The sequence below is a fragment of the Manacus candei genome, unplaced genomic scaffold, assembly GCF_025592945.1.
Source record: "Manacus candei isolate 608988 ecotype Guabito, Panama unplaced genomic scaffold, ASM2559294v1 h1tg000049l, whole genome shotgun sequence".
Classification (NCBI taxonomy): Eukaryota; Metazoa; Chordata; class Aves; order Passeriformes; family Pipridae; genus Manacus; species Manacus candei.
Window position 1 is genome coordinate 32,222,399 of NW_026138097.1, and position 17,602 is coordinate 32,240,000.

At 40.1% G+C, this 17,602-nt stretch overlaps 1 protein-coding gene across 13 annotated transcripts in view; it reads left to right on the forward strand.

The window, feature by feature from the left end:
* IKZF1 (IKAROS family zinc finger 1) overlaps window positions 1-17,602 on the forward strand; it is a 109,883-nt gene that overhangs the window by 31,967 nt on the left and 60,314 nt on the right. The window contains exon 1 of one of the 13 annotated variants that reach the window (XM_051799012.1): window positions 7,356-7,429. The exons of 11 other annotated variants lie outside the window; for them this stretch is intronic. The gene's annotated coding sequence lies outside the window, so the exon portion shown is untranslated. Of the gene's footprint in view, window positions 1-7,355; window positions 7,430-7,654; window positions 8,249-17,602 lie in introns of those variants that run through there. One more of the 13 variants, XM_051799010.1, reaches the window with a different exon arrangement.

A 17,602-nucleotide genomic window follows, 5' to 3' on the forward strand; every position in this document is an offset into this window, starting at 1 on the left:
TCAAAATGTTTATGGTGTTCTCTGAATACCCTTGCGAAATAAAGAAGTGTTAACTATGTCATTTTCTCCAAGGAACCATGGTACAAAGATACTGAATGGTTCACTAAAACTGCACAGTGAACACTGTCCAAACCCCTTGCTTGGACTGCAGCAGTAATCTCCAGAGCTTTCTTTATTGCTGCTTGTTATAGAAGACATGTCCCCTTTAGATTCCTTAACAGCAACTCTCAAGTGCCATTAAACAAAAAAGGTTTTGAACAAGTGATAGAGATCATAATGATCACAATGATCACTGACTACAATGGCACTCTGACCACATACCTGTCATCATTAACTATAAATAAGATAGTTCAGAGAGGAGATGTACCCTCTCAGCTATATTGAAATATGTTGGTATAGGAAGGCATAAAGATAAGCTTACTTAAAATGAGTGTTTCTCCAGACTCAGGGTATTTGGCACATATGTGCAGCAAGTATCAGAAGTTATAATTCATCACCAGCTATACCCAGGGACAGTCTCCTGAGCAAGGTGGGGCTTGTAGAAGATGACAGACCTCATAGATAACAGTGTTGTTTTCTAGGGTCAAACAAGTGCACTTATTATAAAGGTATAAACTTATTAAAACTTATTAAAAGTACTATTAATAGTTTATTCTTAATGAAAATTGACAGTAACATACTTCTGGATCTTTCTAATCTGACTGCATTAGAGCTTTGTGATTTGAAAGAAATAGCCAAGAGATTTTAGGAGATGGATCTAAAAGAAAATGAAAAAGTAAAGCTCTATGACCAATACGTCAGTTCACTAACACAACTCTCCATTGCTTTCTGCTTCTTAGTAGACAACACTGAAATTACAACAGACTTGTTTCATTTCACCTTTGCCAGAAAATCCAACAGATATTTTCTTTTAAGTTTTTGAATCTGTCCATTCGAATTTTTAGGGAGTAACCATATGAGTAGTTGAAGAAGAGGATGAGCTGTCCATTTACCAGTCAATTATCATTTTAAATTTCTAATGTCTTCCTTATTAAGGCCAAGTCAAGATTAAGGCCAAGAAAAAATGAACCTATACCTTTTTCCTACTTCTAGCTACTTTCTCAGGTAGGATCAATTTTGGCAGTAGGCCCTCAAAAGAAGCATTTGTCAATTCTTAAACAACTTTATTAGTGAAGAAATGCCTGGTTAACAATGTTGATCTTGAAATAGATCCAGTATCTGTCTAGGCTCAGGAACATCTTCATCTCTGCCTGGGTAGATTAGGTCCTAGCCACCGTGGTATTCATCCTGTAAACAGACAGCGGTAGCACTTCCATGTAATACATGTAAAAAAAAACCCCAAACCCCCAAATTCTTTGAACTTCAGATGCAATGGATAGCCAAAGAAGTGTGACAAACCCTCTTAATTCAGCCCCTTTTGTATATGTAGAAAAGTTTTACTCCACTTTTTCAAAACAAAAATTAATCGAGAAATTTACACTGAAGTACAGCTATAAGTTTGGAAGGGATCAGAAGGAATCAGAAGAACTTTTTTAAATTTAATGATGTCTGAAAAACAGACATCTAATGTTTCTAATCACAGGCTCTTGACCAAAACACCATGCTGAAGCAGGGTCAGCAAGAGCAGGTTGCCCCAGACCAAGTCCAGCTGGGTTTTAAATATCTTTACAGATGAAGACCCCACCCTCTGGTAAACGTGTTCCAATATTTGAACACACAAAAAAAGTACTTCCTTGTGTTCACGTGAAATATCCATTACCGATTTTCTCTTCCCTATCAGTGAGCACCACTGAGGAGAACCTGGCTCCCTCTTCTTTCTTCCCTCCCATCAAGTATTTAGATACTATGATTCCCTTGAGCCTTCTCTTCTTCAGGCTGAACAGTCCCAGCTCCTGCAGCCTTTCCTCATAGGAGAGGTGTTCTAGTACGTTCATTGTTTTTGTTGCCCTGTGCTGGAGTCTGCATGTTTTCTCTCATGTCTGATCAAAGAATCCTATGGATATGTACTAGTACAGAAATGATAGCAGTCCTGTTCTGAGGCATTTTAAGTAAGAGAATCACAGAATCACAGAATATGCTAAGTTGGAAGGGACCCACAAGGATCATCAAATCCAACTCCTACCTGGCACAGGACATCCCCAAGAGTTCACACCATGTGCCCGAGAGTATCATCCAAACGCTTCTTGAACTCTGTCAGGCTTGGTGCTGTGACCCTGGGGAGCCTGTTCCAGTGCCCAACCACCCTCTGTGTGAAGAATCTTTTTCTAATAATCAACCTAAGCCTCTCCTGACTTCAGGACATTCCCTCAGGTCCTGTCACTGGTCACCAGAGAGAAGAGATCAGTGCCTGCCCCTCTGCCTCCCCTCACAAGGAAGTTGTAGACTGCAATGAGGTCTCTACTCAGTCTCCTCTTCCCCACACAAATATTTTTAAATTTGTAACTCTGACTAAAGCATTTCTGTTCTCAGTTTTGTTGGAAATCTAGAATAACTGCTGGACTTCAGTAACTGTCTCCAGATGAAATGGAAGTTAAATTTTATGTATGTTCAATGTAAAACCAGTTACAAAAAAAATAAGCATAAACTAGATATCAATTAAAATAGTTGAAGCTCTAGTTCTATCCTAGCTGAGGCTGCTGTTGCTGACTTTAGTGCCTTACTCTTCTGTAGTCAGAACTTTCTTACTGTAGAAGGAAATTGCGTCCTTCTCTCCCCCCCGACACCAAGGTATTACTGTATGTAACCAAGTCCCTGACAAGACTGATTAGCCTGTGATCAAGAATGCCCCATTTTGCTCAACAGACTAGGCAATTCATATTGCCTGAGAAGACAGCAACAGCTTGTGATAAAATGACACCTATAAACCAGCATCTCCGTGCGCTACCTAAACATAATTAGCAATAATTACAGTGTGTCTACCCTATGAAATGGGAGTGCTGGTGTGGCTGGTTCCTGTCTCCGCCATACTTGTCCTGTAGGCAGACCCACTGGCCAGTTGTTTCTCCAACAGATTCTTCAGGTTACCAAAGCCATCCAAGTGAAAATGCCAATCAGCCAACAAAACGAGATAACAGGTTGGATGTGAGTGAGAGCTCCAGAATTTGTCCTTGGTCTGTGATTAGCTTTGGTCCAGATGTGACCATAAGCAGAAAATTTTAGAAAGGATGCTTTTGAAACAGTGATATGACAGAATGTGTGGGACTGATGATGTCCTTGGTATGCTCCTTCCCAAGTGTTTTGTGTATGTGTGCATGTATGCTCTCATACGAGAGCAAAGAACACCCATAACCAGAGTGTTTAGTTCCACTAAAACTGTAAATACATATAAGCTTGAGATGCTCCTTGTTGAATAGCAAATGTGATTCAACTTCATGGTTACACATCAGTCAATCAACAGTCATACAATATGCACCTTGATGATAAAATGTCTGCAGTCACATTCAGCCTATTTCCTTACTGTAAAATATTCTTCTAGCAAAAAACAAACAAACAAACAAACAAAACCCCACAAACAAACTAAAACCCCTCTATTTGTATTTACTATTCCTTAAAAGGAAAGGAGTTAAAAAAGCCATTGATGACAAACTGTAGTTATTCTCTCACATACCTGATCATCTGTCATCCCCATTTCCTTGCATTGTTACAGCAATTGTTTATCTTGTGTTTGTGTTAGTCTCCATAACACACTAAGAGTTTCTCTGGCCTCTTGGTAAGAAACTCACAAAGAAAGAATGGAGAGGTTGAGGCACAGAAAACCATAAGGAGGGACTTCCTAATTGTAAAAAGAAGACTTAAAAGAAGTTAGTGGAAAATACACAGACTGGAGAGAGCAAGAGACTTTTAGTTGAGTTCAGGGAGGTCAGTTGGTGAAAAAAAGTTATGTGGGAAAAAAAAGTGTAGAGGCAATTGCCTGAAATGCTTACATGTAAATGAGAAACGAGAATGATGGGAGAGATCAAGTAAAGGACAGTGGGAAGCCGATGTAAGGTAAGGTGGGAGAAAAGTGAATAATAAGTGTGTTCCAACAGTGGTTGAGAAGTCAGCATGACAATGCAAAGAGGAAAATTATGTGAACAGACTGATGGGAAAAAAAGATTTTAGTGGTGATATTTCCCATGATGTGTAAGGAGAGGAAACCATGGAATTTTGAGATGCTTTTGAGATAAAAGCCTTAGAGCTTTACTAAGAGGTGACAGAGTTCTTCTCTAAAGTTAAAAAATCTGAGACTACAGTTTAATGGATCAAAGATTCTAAACAAAGAAAGATCTATTAAATGTTAGACATTATGTGGATTCAGAGCAACGAGCTGTATTTCCTATGTTGTCTTCAAATAGCTGCCAACCAACCATTTAGTGTGAAGTCCATGATATTTTCTTAAGCACTTGTGGCACTGCAAAGTGTGAAGACCCTTCTTGAGAGCAAAATAGTCCTGTGGGGGGCTTCTCAGGGTGAGAGAACAGCTACGATAAGGATTGTGAAACAACCTGGTCATACTTACCATTAGAGTAGAAGGCATGGTTTGAGGGAGATTTCTGGCTGTAGAAGACAACATCCATTACCCTTTTGTGCCTCCGGAAATTTAACATGTTTCTAATAAATCTTCACTATCCTCATCTTGATCAGAACTTGTGTTTTCCAAACTGAATGGGAACTACTCACCCAGTAGGTTCACAATCCCGCAAGCAAAGCCTCTGGACACTCTGCCCAGACAATTCTCTGAATAATTAAACATAATTTTTTTAGTGGAAAGGCGAGAGAAGCACCTGCCTGGCACACTCCAGCTGTTGCACCTAATATGCACGCTCTGTGTTTAACACTTTTTTATTGGTTCTCAATTTGCAAAAATTTTCTGCTGTACTTTTGTATTTAATTATCAGCACCTGTCTGGTAATGGACTGAAGCAGCACGAATGTGGCATGCTGACCGTTTTGAGGATTCCGGTTGGTAAGACCGCTGTAGAAAGGAATAAATGGTAAATGATAATACACAGCAGTAGAAATATAGTACCTCCTGCATTAACAATTTCTATTTGTATTTAAGAACAAATCTGAAGGAAGCCATTCACTATGCAGCCTTGTTAGATGGTTCCCACTGTAAATCTGATAACAATGGAAAAGTCTCTTAAGTAGATTTCGCCTGGCACTGAATTAGACAACTATAAGGCCACTCTTTTTTTTTTTTTTTTTTTTCCATACCTGTTTCTACCTTATATCCTTTACACCCACTTTGGTTTATCCAAGATTCCCGATAATGTCAGTAGAAATAGTGCAAGAAAAGGCTTGTAGAATCTGGTTCCTCAGGCGAGTGCCTAAGTGTATATCTGTAACTATCCCTTAACAGATCTTTTCAAAGTAGTTCTGGGCTTGGTAAGCATCACTGGGACAGTGGACCTCCCTTCAGAATGCCCACTGCTGTTCTCCCAGCAAGAAACTTGCTATACGTGAGAGCAGTCTGCCACCAGTGAGCTCAGTGCTGCCGTGGTTGTACTGCTGCTCCTTCTCCAGGGCTTCAGCCTTAAAAGGATCTTCCGCACCATCTACTAAGTGCAGAGAGCTCCTATGAGCTGCTAAACCTAAATGCAGTGGGTTGCAGAAGATCCTTTACAATTCACAAGATTGGACTTCAGCAGGCTCAGCTCACACACGTCTAGCAACTCAATTCTGGCCTTAACATTTGTATCAAATGTTTAACGAGACATCGTGGCTTGTGCAGTGTGAAACCTGCCTTAAAAAAATACATGCCAAATCAGTTCCCCCTTGGTGCGCTGGAGTGCAGGGGCCCTATGGCAGCTGAAGCACAGGAAAGCAGCAAACAGCTGCTGAAAGAGCCATTCCCCAGTGGAGTGTTGGTCCTTTTACTTCAAAATATCCAAAGGCATGTATCTGTGGAAAGTTTCTGTGTTCCCCTGAGTTAACCAGCTTCTGCTTTTGAAGAAGGTGTGACGACCCGTATTCCCAGTCCTGCTGAGGCTGAGCTCTTTGCGATTTGCTGGAGAAAGGTACTATCTGCTAAGTACATGGTGGCACCTTTTAATGGATCTTTTTGTGGATATTTTTTAAATCTCTTTCTTTTTTACTGCCAGGGTGTGATTCCACTGGCCAAATGCACTTGAATCCCTGTATGCAAACCTGCTGGAAGACATGGGGGTCTTCTGGAATAAATATGAGGAGAATTTTCCTCCAAGTTTCAACACTATCAAATCCATAAAGTCTACTTAGAAGTTATAGTAGAAAGAGGGTTCTGCATCTCTTTAAAGACACAGTGTGAAAAATAAATAAAATTGAGAAGCACACGGTATACCTGGTTCATCTCAAACATATCCAGATACTACCCTAGTTTGTGCAGAGCACAGCAATCACGTCTGTAGAGCCTCTCTGAGGGAAGGAGTGACTGAAAAAGACCCCCAGGTATAGTCCTTCCATTTCTGTTCTAGAAGGGGGACAACTTAGCCTCGGAGACCTAATATTGCTGTACAGTATAAACTTTTAATAAGTAGTAGACAATTTCAAAGAGCTTGTGTTCTAAGCTCCTGATCTTTCCAATGCTTACATGCTTGCTTAATTTTTTGGCTCTGAATTGTCCAGTTGAAGTCAATGAGATTACTAACATGCACAAAGTTATGTCTAATTTTTTTCTCATATGGGAGCAAATATAAAGATAGGATGTGAGAAAGGAAGTATTATTATCCTCATCTTGCAGACGAGGAACTGAAGCACAGCAAAAAAAAAAAAAAAAAAAAAAAAAAAAAAAAAAAAAAAAAGAGATATCCTGATCCTCCACAGAGTGTGTATCTGCTTAATTATCAAGCATGAGTAATTTCCATCAGGTTTGCCGTGCCGTCTGGTCTGAAGCATAAGCATTTCAGTGACTGTCTCTGCCACCGATTTTGAGTAAGTTGCTTAAGTTCTGGTCCGGTGGTTAAATTCAAAAGCTTAAAAAGCGCGGGACGCGAATGCCTGTGTTGAAGTATAGGAGGACGATCTGAGCCCTTAGCCTGAGCTCTGGAGCGTTACAGGTGGATGTGTACCGCTGACGCCCTGTGACTCCCGGCCGCATCGCTGTGCCTGGCCGCGGCCCGCCGCGCTGGGAGACCCGCATGAGTCCGGTGCCGGGAGCGCCCGGCGGGGCGGTGCGGAGCCCGGACACTCTCCCGCGCCTCCAGCTGCGCGCAGCCGGCGGGGCGCCCCGGCAGCAGGTACCTCGCCAGGTAAAGCCCCTCCGACCCCGTCGGCGTCCCAGGCACGACCTCGACTCCGGCCCCGTTGCCGCCGGGGCGGGGGCGTGCGCGGAGCGGGCGGGGGCGGCGGGGCGGGCGGGAGAGCGGGAGAGGGGGGGAGGGACCGGGCGCCGAGCCTCCGCCCGCGGGGCAGCGCCGGTACATGGAGCGGCGCCGCCACTGCTGCCGCCCGCCCCGGCCTCGGCGTAGCAGGTACCGCGGGGCGGGGGGTCCCGGGCGGGCACCAGCCCCAGCCCCCGGGGTGGCGGGTCAGCCCCGGGCGGCTGCGGTGCGCGGGTCAGGAGGGGTTGCCGGTAGCGTTAAGTGTGAGACTGCGGAGCCCGGTCCCTGTCCTCCCATCCCATCGCATCCTATCTATTTCTTCCCCTTCTCCACGTCCTACGTCCCACCCGCTTTTTTTTTTTTTTTTTTTTTTTTAGTTTGGAAACATTGATCCGCAGCTTGTGTGTAAATCCAGGCGTTTTTGAGTGCTTCCTTAAAATTTTAGAGATCCATGAGTAGCCATGAGGAGTTGGCCGGGAAGGGGGTGTACATTGACTCAAGTGCGGACCGGTGTTGTGTTTGCCTCCTCGAGTCAGCCGCAGCACTTAGGTTCATTCAAAGCCCGAGTTCCAGTTGCTTGCGCCCGTAGTTTGCAGAGGGGAGGCAGATACGGTGGTTGTCAAAATTGTTAGGAAATATTAAAATTAGCAGCCCCAGAGCGCCTGAGGGGAAAAGCTTTAGAGGAGAAGTTGCTGACTTCCGAATAGCGGTGCTACCAGAAGTTTTCCTCCTTGCCATACAGCCTGTCACAGCTGGAGGTTCTCTTTCACCCTGTTCCGCAAAGTTACCCTCTCTGTGAAGGGACGATTTCGCTCCGTAGTCGTTGTTAAAGAAGATGTGCATAGTTAGAAACTGTGTTTGTGAAGAAACGAGTTCCCACTGCAGCAGTCCGTTCTAAGGAAACTTTTAATTTTGTGCTTGAAGAAACCTGATTACTACTTGGATTACTTTTCTACCTTGGTTTAGAAGGTATGGTAATGCTGCCAGACTTTGTGCAAAGTATTCTGCTTTTCACATTGTTAAAAGTGAATAATACCGTGTCAGAAAATTTTGTAGTGTATCATTGCAAATTATCTCAAAAAATGAGATTTTTATGAGATGCAAGAATTTTTAGACTGGTATGGCCACTGGCTTAACCTGTATAAATTATTGTAGAGGAATATAATGTTGTTTCTTTTTACTTTTCCTTTCTTTTTTTTCCTTTTTTTTTTTTTCCTTTCACTGAGTCTGCTTACACATGTAAGTGTAAGCAGTATTATCAAAGGACTTTATGTTGGGATCGGAAGTTAGAGTTAGATCTTCCTGACTACTTATTTTTCTTTTCAATATCTGCATGCCACCAAAGCTACATCTGTATGTGTTTACTGTCTAGATGTCCAAAAAAAACCCTAAATGAAATAAACCAGGTATATAACCCTGATTATTTTTCATGCGTTCACATTAGCAACCTATTTGCCAGACTTTAATAGTTTCGTTTCAAATTTTGAAGCTGTAATGCATTGTAAGGTCCAAATCCTTTAAAAGACGCACTCTGTTAGCTTCGGTTGACTGCTCACATCAATTGTAACTCACATGCATACTGGAGTACCATGTAGTATGACTCTCTATTAAGCATTATAAATTATCATTGAAATGTAAAGAAAAAGCATATTAATATACTGCATTTAGAAATAGGTACTAAAATTCCTTTTAAATACTTGGAAAGACTTTATCTGGATAATCAGCTAAGCACAGGGGCAGATTCTGAGTTGCTTGTGGCACTGCTCTCTCACCTTGCTGGTGAATCGCATAGTTTAACGTGTTTGGAGCCTTAGTGAAATAGAAAAATGAAGGATGAGATGACATTCTTATATGAAAATGTAGTTGCTTCTGAATTTTCCAAACCACATTTTTGCCCTTAGGTAACTGTTTATTTTTTGTTTTTTCCTCTACTGAAGGAAATTGTAAGTCCAAAAAGTGGGAATAGATTTGTTCATGTGATGCCCAGTATTCTTCTTCATGGATCAATATAACAGTAGTATACAGTAGTTGGTACTAGATTTGTTTTCCAAAAGGTGTCATTGCTTACAAGCAGAAGTTTCTTTCTAATATTGTATGCTCTGCTTTGATTTTGACTTTAAAATGTTTGTCTAAAACCAGAATTAAAAGTACAGGATATAATGCTTACACAGATCTATGCCCTCCACCCCCTCAAGATACTAGATCACTAGTAATCACTAGAAAAACTCTGCCAAGTTGTAGTTGAATGGCCGTATGCCTTATACCTTTATCAAGCCTTTGAAGCTGATGCCTGGGGATATAAGAAACTAAGTGTAGACCAAGTGCAGGACCAAGAGCTCTTAAAATGGGAGTTGTCCTTATCGTGACTGTCCTTAGGAGAACTGTGGGGAGGGGGAAGTGTCCAAAATACTGCAGAGCTCTGCAGTTTACTTAGTTCACATTTCTATTACCCCAAACTGGCATCTGACCTTAAAGGTTTTCTCACAAATATTAATATTGGTGACTATCCATGTGCTCTTTTTCTTTTTCCTTTTTTTTTTTTTTTTTGGAGTAAATTGTACGAAGCTCAGAACTTGATATACTGTAAGTTTAGAGTGAAAATAGAAATAGAAATTTTATCTCTAATGACAAGGTGAATTTAACATAAAAAGCCAAGGAGAAATCAGGTTTATCCACTGAATGAGAAGACTGACCAGATGGAAGTCAATGGAAGTCCAGTGCTGGTCAACCTCAACAGCCAGGATTTCAAACCTAATGCACTGATACCTGCAAGAGTCCTCTACCTACTGGGTATGACTTCCAGGTGAAATGACAGGAATGCAGAGGCATAATGTGCAATTGTACTAACTGTCCTAATTCAGTCAGAAAGGACTAGTGGACCCTGGTATTTAAAGAAGTAGAAAGATCACTAATCTCTCTGGGCCAATGTAATAATGGGAAGACAGGAGAGAAGACTCTTGTTTCTTTGCCCTTCATGGCCACAGTAACTCTCAGCAGAGTATTTCTCAGGGTGGCTGCTTAACTCCAAGTGATCAAAGTGAGTTGATGTATTTTCAGTAGGTCCCATACTCAGGAGTTGCAGTAGAGACAAGCTTGTTATACACCTCTGACTTTCCACCTCTGCTCCCGGCTGCCAGTGCTTCCTCCAGGAATGATCTGGTTGCTGGTTGCCTTACATAAGCACGAACAATACCTTTGTCATTTTTGTTACATGCAGTGTACAGTAAAAAAATGCAATAGTCTCCATCTCAGCATTACTATAGTAGTTTTGCTTTCCTTTGTAGACCTTAATACCAAAAACCTGGTCTGCCTGCCACTTCCCCTGCATAGCAATGCAAAAATGTAACTGGAGAATCAATCCACAGAGTTTTACAACAATGCAAAACTTCTTCCTCATCATTAAAATTGGATAATTTCAAAAGGAAGCCAAAAACATTTCCAGGCATTTTTTATTTGAGCTTAGGTACTTCTTACACTAACACCACAATCTTGCAGAAAACAAGGAAATGGGTCCAATCTGTATTTCAGCAACAGAAAACAAGGGCATAATGAATCCTATGCTGTTCTGGCAGATCATTTTTGGCAACGTTCTCTTAAAAAGTCCAGAGGATATCGAAAGTCATGGATCATAGACTTATTGTGTGGCTCTTTGTCAGGAAAACTTCCACTGAAGACTTGTGCGATTTTTTTTCCCTTCTGTTTTATGTGCAAGAAGAGCTGGGTCCATTGTGAATTTTATTATTTTTTGGTCAAGATTCACATATGTACTTGATTACATTTTGACCAGTCATTACTTTCTACTGTTATTAAAAGTAATAGAATTAGACCAAAGAAAACATAGTAAAGAAGTAGAATGTAGTGTAGGAGTAATGGGATTTTTGGAAAAAGTTTTCATCGTTATGAGAGTACGGCAGGATGCTCTGCTGGCAGTGTAGTGGGCTCCCCTGGAATTCCCCTCCCAAGCGACAAACTCCACTTTTCCAGCAAGTATAAAATCAGTCAGAAAGAAAGAAGAATACCAGGAATACATTATGTCACTTGAGGAGTGGAAGGTAAGAGCTCTGTTCATTTTTTTCTGGGACTATGATTCTTTAGGAAGCCTTTAGAATACTTGCAACTCAGTGCAAGAGTCAAAAGAGAAAAGACCTATTCCTCACTGGCATTTTTTCTATAATCCAAGGATTATTTTTGCTCCTCATCCCACCGCTGGAGGGGAACAGCATTTAGATATGAGTGTGAATATCATCTGAAGCAAGGCAGGCAGCCTCAGTCCTGTCAGCTTTATGGCAATTTTTAAATGGGAGGCTACTTTAAATATCTTCCACTCATCGAAAGTAGCTGCAATTTTATCTGCCTGGTGGCTATCCAGCAAAAGGAACAGACTTCAGCTGGGAAACTCCCTGCTTCCAATGTGAGCTGTGGCTTTTTGTCCCTATGTCTGTAATCAATGCATAAACCTAACTACAACTTGGAGAGTTTTGTTTGCTCTCTAAATTTAAACAGAATTATGTTAGTACCATAGCGTTTTGATGCGTCGTTATTACGATGCAACAACTTCTGCATTACCCTTCTCCTTTAAGACACACCTTCCTCCGTACTTTAGGCTGGTGCACAAGAAGAGATTACAGGTTTTTTTGCACTAAGCAGGTTATTACCAACAGTGACTGCAAAAGTAGATCCTAGTTCTGAGAAGATACATGTATTTTCTTAGCTTTATTTGCGCTGTTACAAGTTCATGGGGATGGGATAGTGCAGGTTCGGGACCTGGATGGCACGCTTGTGCTTCTTGTATAAATGCCTCAAAAGGCCATTCAGATTGCAGATGTTGATGAGCAGTCACAGTGAAATCATCATATTTTTTAAGCAATGGGAACTGTCTGCTTCTTTTGGTTATTTTGCTTATTTCATGTGAAAGATTTACATTTCTTCTTCTGATCTCAGTTGCTCTAGCTTTCTCAGTAAAAGAGAAACTTGCTCTGTAAGAGAGATCTGATTCCCCGCTGAATTGCTTCATTTTTCCGCTTGTTTCAACTCACTAAGAACAGCAGAGCAGTTGCAATATAAAGCTGGAATTGTCCATAGTAGGTTGGATCCAAAATATATGCAAAAGCAGAGTGAGTTAACTCAAATATGTAGTGTGGAGAAACTTGCTAATTAATTTTAATTTTAGTTACTTTTACGTTTATTTAAAGGGGGAAAAAAATCACACAGATGTCTAATATGCTTATTCAGGCTGGTAATTTCCTTTAATAATCCGTAACAGCCTGAACAGTTTGAAGGGAAATTAGGAAGCAATTCTGTGATCATGAAGCACAGTTACTGAAACCTCCTATAATTTGGACAAATTAACTACTGATGTATTGTTGAGGATACTTGGCAATAACACTTCTAGATGTAGAGGGATTCTTTTATGTTTTCTCTGTTGCATATTTAGATATGCTGTGCTGAGGACATTCTATGCTTTTTAAATCCTATATACATATAAATATAAAAAACACAGTTTCTCATGTGCTGTTTGCCTTCTCTTGAGTGAGAGCCCTGGAAAAATATCCAAGAGCTCAATTTGGCCACTTGAGAATGTGCTGTGTTCTTAGATTGAGTGCCTTAATTTACACCCCTCACCTTTTATAGTCAGTTTATTTATAAGATGGAAATGTGTGCATTTTCTTTGTCATGGTGAATTTATTCCACTTTTCTGCTTGATTTTTAGTGAATAAAGGTGACAGGGTTTAATGAGTTAATAAAACTTGGCCTTAATTAGGAAAATTAGCTTCATATTTTTCTCATATTGTGGAAACGATTTATAATGACTCTGGTTGCAATTCAAAATCTTGAAGGAAGAACCTTTTTCATATTTGCAATGATATCAAGTCCAGTAATTTGCACACAAAGTCAATAAAAGAATGGATTTGTTTTTATTGTCTCCTTTAGCGATGAATTGTTACATGAATATAGCTCAAGCAGTGAGAATTCTAAGAAGAGCATGTATGGAAAACACAAATGGGATCCAAGGTGCACTTTTTGTCATTTGTCAGTGCTTTGAAAAAGAATTCCCAAAGAACTGAGAATTACGTAGGATCTTTGAGACAACTTTTTTTACACCCTCACAATTGTTCACTAACATGGAAATTAATATTACATGTGCCAGACATATAAATGTTTCACATCTGCACTGTTAGCAGAGCTCTTTTCTTAATCTTGTGTGTTGAATTACAGTGCTTTCTTCATTTTGCAGACAGGAGCTCTCCATTGAAATTTCACTGTATGCTCATAATTGTATTGTCAATTCGTGTAGTTAACCAGAATTTACACTAGGCAGGAACAGAGAAATGACTGAATAAACTAAACATCTCCCTAGACTATGTAGAAAATGCTGAATATGGAATTAGTGCAGGGGGAGAGAAATTGATCCACTTAGTTTTAACCTTTTTTCTGGTTTAATGCAGTCCTTTTAAAGACCTGGAGGTATTTGTTTTGGTTTTTTAAGCAGAAATGGAAGGACATTAAAGTGCTTATTATGACCCTCAGTTTTCAGTTTTCAGAAAGGACCACCCCTCAGCTTTGTAGTTATTATTTACACTGAGCTGTGTGATGAGGTGGAAATTAAAAATAGAATTAAAATAATTCTAAAGTAGAGTCATTCACAGAGATTGTGAAGTGTAGCATATTAAATTACAATAATAAAGCTAATTATCAGCTGCTTGCTGAGATATTGGATGCTTTTAATTAAAACTAGTTTGTAGGATTCTAGCAGTTTTCTTCAAGTATTTGAAGATTGGTGGTACAGATTACCTTTTTTCCATGTTTAACAGTCTTCCTGTTGAATGTTCAGTCATATGTAGCACATTCGTATGTCAGGTTACAAGCCTATTTAAAAAAAAACGTATAATAGGTCTTTGGTTTAAAAGGAAGCTAAATGTTAAATCCTTTTACGATGGTGCCTTTATTCACCTCTTTCTTGGTTGTTGCCTCATACTCCTTGACATCAGTGGATGCAAGAGGCTTGGTTCTGCTCGGTTGAGACCCTCTGGCGCAGTTAGAAATGCAGCTGTACTACCATTCTGCAGGTAGATGCAACTCCCAACTTAAATCCCAAAAGACTGATGACACATACGTGATGACATATCACTCCTTAACCTCTTTTTAATGTGCACATTCTTCTGTCCGGTATGTTAAGGGCTATAGGTGTTTAATTCTGCTGTGTTTTTAGGGCTGCAGCCTCCTTTTGCTTTGTTAATTTATTTATTAAACTCTATATGTCGTGGGTGGTTGAACCTAGGACCCATTTTAGGAGCTTTGCTTCAGTTTAGGTTTTAAAGCAGGTTGGGGTTTTATGGTTTTGGTTGCTGGTTTGGATTTTTCATTTGGTAAAGCTGCAGCCTGTATGATGAGGAGCCAACGAGACATGTCACAGACCACAAAGAGGAGACGTGCTCACACACCAGCACTCCATTAGGGCCGGCTGTTCCAGTGACCTGCACGAGCGGTCCCTTTTCCTGTCGCAGGGCAGCTTGCGTAAGCGGGGGCTGCAAAGTCAGGCCTTTCCCCAAGGTGACTGTGGAAGCAAGGCTGGGGTTTACCTCTTTGCTCGTTTGTTCTATCGCAGTTAACCCAGAGCTGCCATCACTGAGGAACACATCTTCTCCTCGCTTTTTATATTTGCAAAAGCACCTGCATAATACCAGGACCCTTATAGAAAGTTAATTTTCTGCTCTTCAAGACTTTGTGAGTGCTCATTTGCTGCTTTGAGGTTTCATGGAAAGGACCTGCCCCTGTAGGGTACACTCAAGACACCCCAAGGTGCACCCCAAGACAACCTGTCTGTCTGTTCAGCACGGCTACACCTACAAATTGTCAGGAAACATGCAGCTGGATGTTGTATATGTTTGTGGGCTCCTTGCAGCACCAGAGGTAGAGCTACCTGTAGATGGAAGGACAGCTCTGAGTTTAGGTGTGCTGGTGTAAGTCCAAAGTGGTTCCACAAATGTCAACGTATCTGATTTCATTTCCTTACTATAAATGAGGTTTCACTATGTGCTGAGTGTGGAGCCCAGCTTGTCCCAGTGAAGTCAGTATATATGTAGCTTGGAAAACACAGAAGAGGTAAAAACATGGCTCATCTTTAGCAGTGGATTAGATCATTCTGCTGAATCACTTAAATATCCCAGTCTTGCAATCCTTTAATATCCTAAGAGAGCAGGGTTTGTAGGAGGACTGACATGCTTACACATGCTTTATTGGATTGATGAAGCACTGTATAAATTCTAAGCATTCATTTTCTTGAACACGGAAGTTTACTTTTGAATTTGCATTGTAAAACGGGAGATGAAATAATAAACCAAGATTTACAAATAATTAATTTACTGTATTCTGAAAGATTAAAAAATCTTGACCTTGCAATGACTTCTTCCTATTTACACCTGGAATTCTAAAGGGTCCCAAAACCAGTTCTTGTTGTAATTGACATTAAATATAGAGAAGTACCTCACTAATTCACAGGGGTTTTTGATATTTTATATCTATATATAGATATAAAATATTTTGATATATTATTAGAACATAGCACAAGTTATATTGTATAGGGAGTTGCAAGGAGGAAAATCAGTCACATGTAAATTTTCTTTGGACTGAAGGTGGGAACATGGACAAATGCTGACTAACTTTAATCCCAAATTTTTGTGCGAGCATGGTCACTTAGGTGCTTCCTTATTTAAAACAAAATCAACATGGCCTTTCAGGGGTTTTGTGTGTTGATTATTAATTGTCTTAAGGTTGCAATATTTTATTATTTTTCCAAAGGATTATGGTAGCTTCATCTCTGAATCTGATATTCATAGTCTGAAGAGGAAAATGTACAGGTTAGAGTTCTTTATCTGAACAACCTTGAAGAAATAGTTTTATCTATTTTGAAAAGAATTTTGTCTATTTTGTATTTCTTGTAATAAGGGGCCAAACTTTGAAGCTGTTTGTATTCCTAAATAGAAGAATTATCTGTTATTACCTTTGCTGATCCCTTTCCTGCTATAAATGAGAGCAACACACGTTCAGCATTTGAGAGCAAGATTGCTTCAGTCAGGTGCCCACCCAGCTTTTGATTTCTAACTTCAGGCTCCTAAATTAGCTGATAACCTAAACAGATGCTACTGCATTGAAGACAACGAAGTCATACGCACATTTCTTATGCTAGTGACAAATTTGATTCATAGATAAAACTTAAACAATGAAAAATTACAAAACATCTTTTTCTTGCCAAACCACAACAGACAGTAATTTAGGGTTTCATATCATAAACATTTCTAAGACATTGTTCTTTAGAAAAATCGTTGTAAAGATTTATTAATTTACAAATTGATAACAAATAGATGCTTTAGTGCAAATCCTCATATCCATACATAGGGCTCTCTTGTTTTCTGGAAAGTCGGTGACAATGTCTTTGCTGATTCTTCAGAGAAGGAAAGGGAGGAAAAACTGCATATTTTCCTATTCACAGATTTAGCATATCAAAGGCAAAGGAGTAAAGTCTACTCTTAGCACTTAAAATTTAGCCCAAGACATGTTAGGCTCAAGTCCAGTGTGAAAAACCTTTTAACAGACACAGAACCAAAACCTGTGCGTGGCTCATTGCAGAATTGGAGGGGAGGGGGGATGTCCTATCATGTATTCTTTGCTGATGCAGAGCCAAAGCTGAAGTCAACTGGGATTTCATTATTATTTACCGCATACTACAGGAGTACAGTTCTCCTCTGGGAGGGATTCAAAACACCCTGAAGGATTTTTTAAAGGTCTTTTTTTTGCTTTTATCAATTTCTTACTACTTACAGATTTTACTCTACATTTAGGAACAATGTTTAATTGTTCTAAGTAATTTTTTTGGGGGGGGAAATCTTTCTGTCATAATTTTTCCACCAGCTCTATTTTCTCTCTGTGTTTCATCTCTGGGAAATGGATCAGCTTTGCCAAATGTCTTAAAATCACCTAAATCCAGGATAAACCCTGAAGTTGTTAGTGTGAGATCTGAAGACAGGTGTATTTCAGGACAGGTAGTCATCCAACCTCACACAAAGCAAGCTAGGAGTATTCCACTCCAAAAAAAAATAACAAAACTGAAACAAAACAAAAAACTCCCAACAAACTGTACTCCAGTTTACCTCCATTAAAAAAAAAAACAAACCAAACAAACAAAAGAATCCAACCTGTAGTTTACCTCTCCATTTAAGAATTGGGAAGTATTTTCAAACTGAATTCTGCCTGATGGCAGCAAGAGGCAGGAAGGAGTACAGCTCAGAAGTGTGCAGTTTAAGTTGCAGAAATGCTGAATGTAAG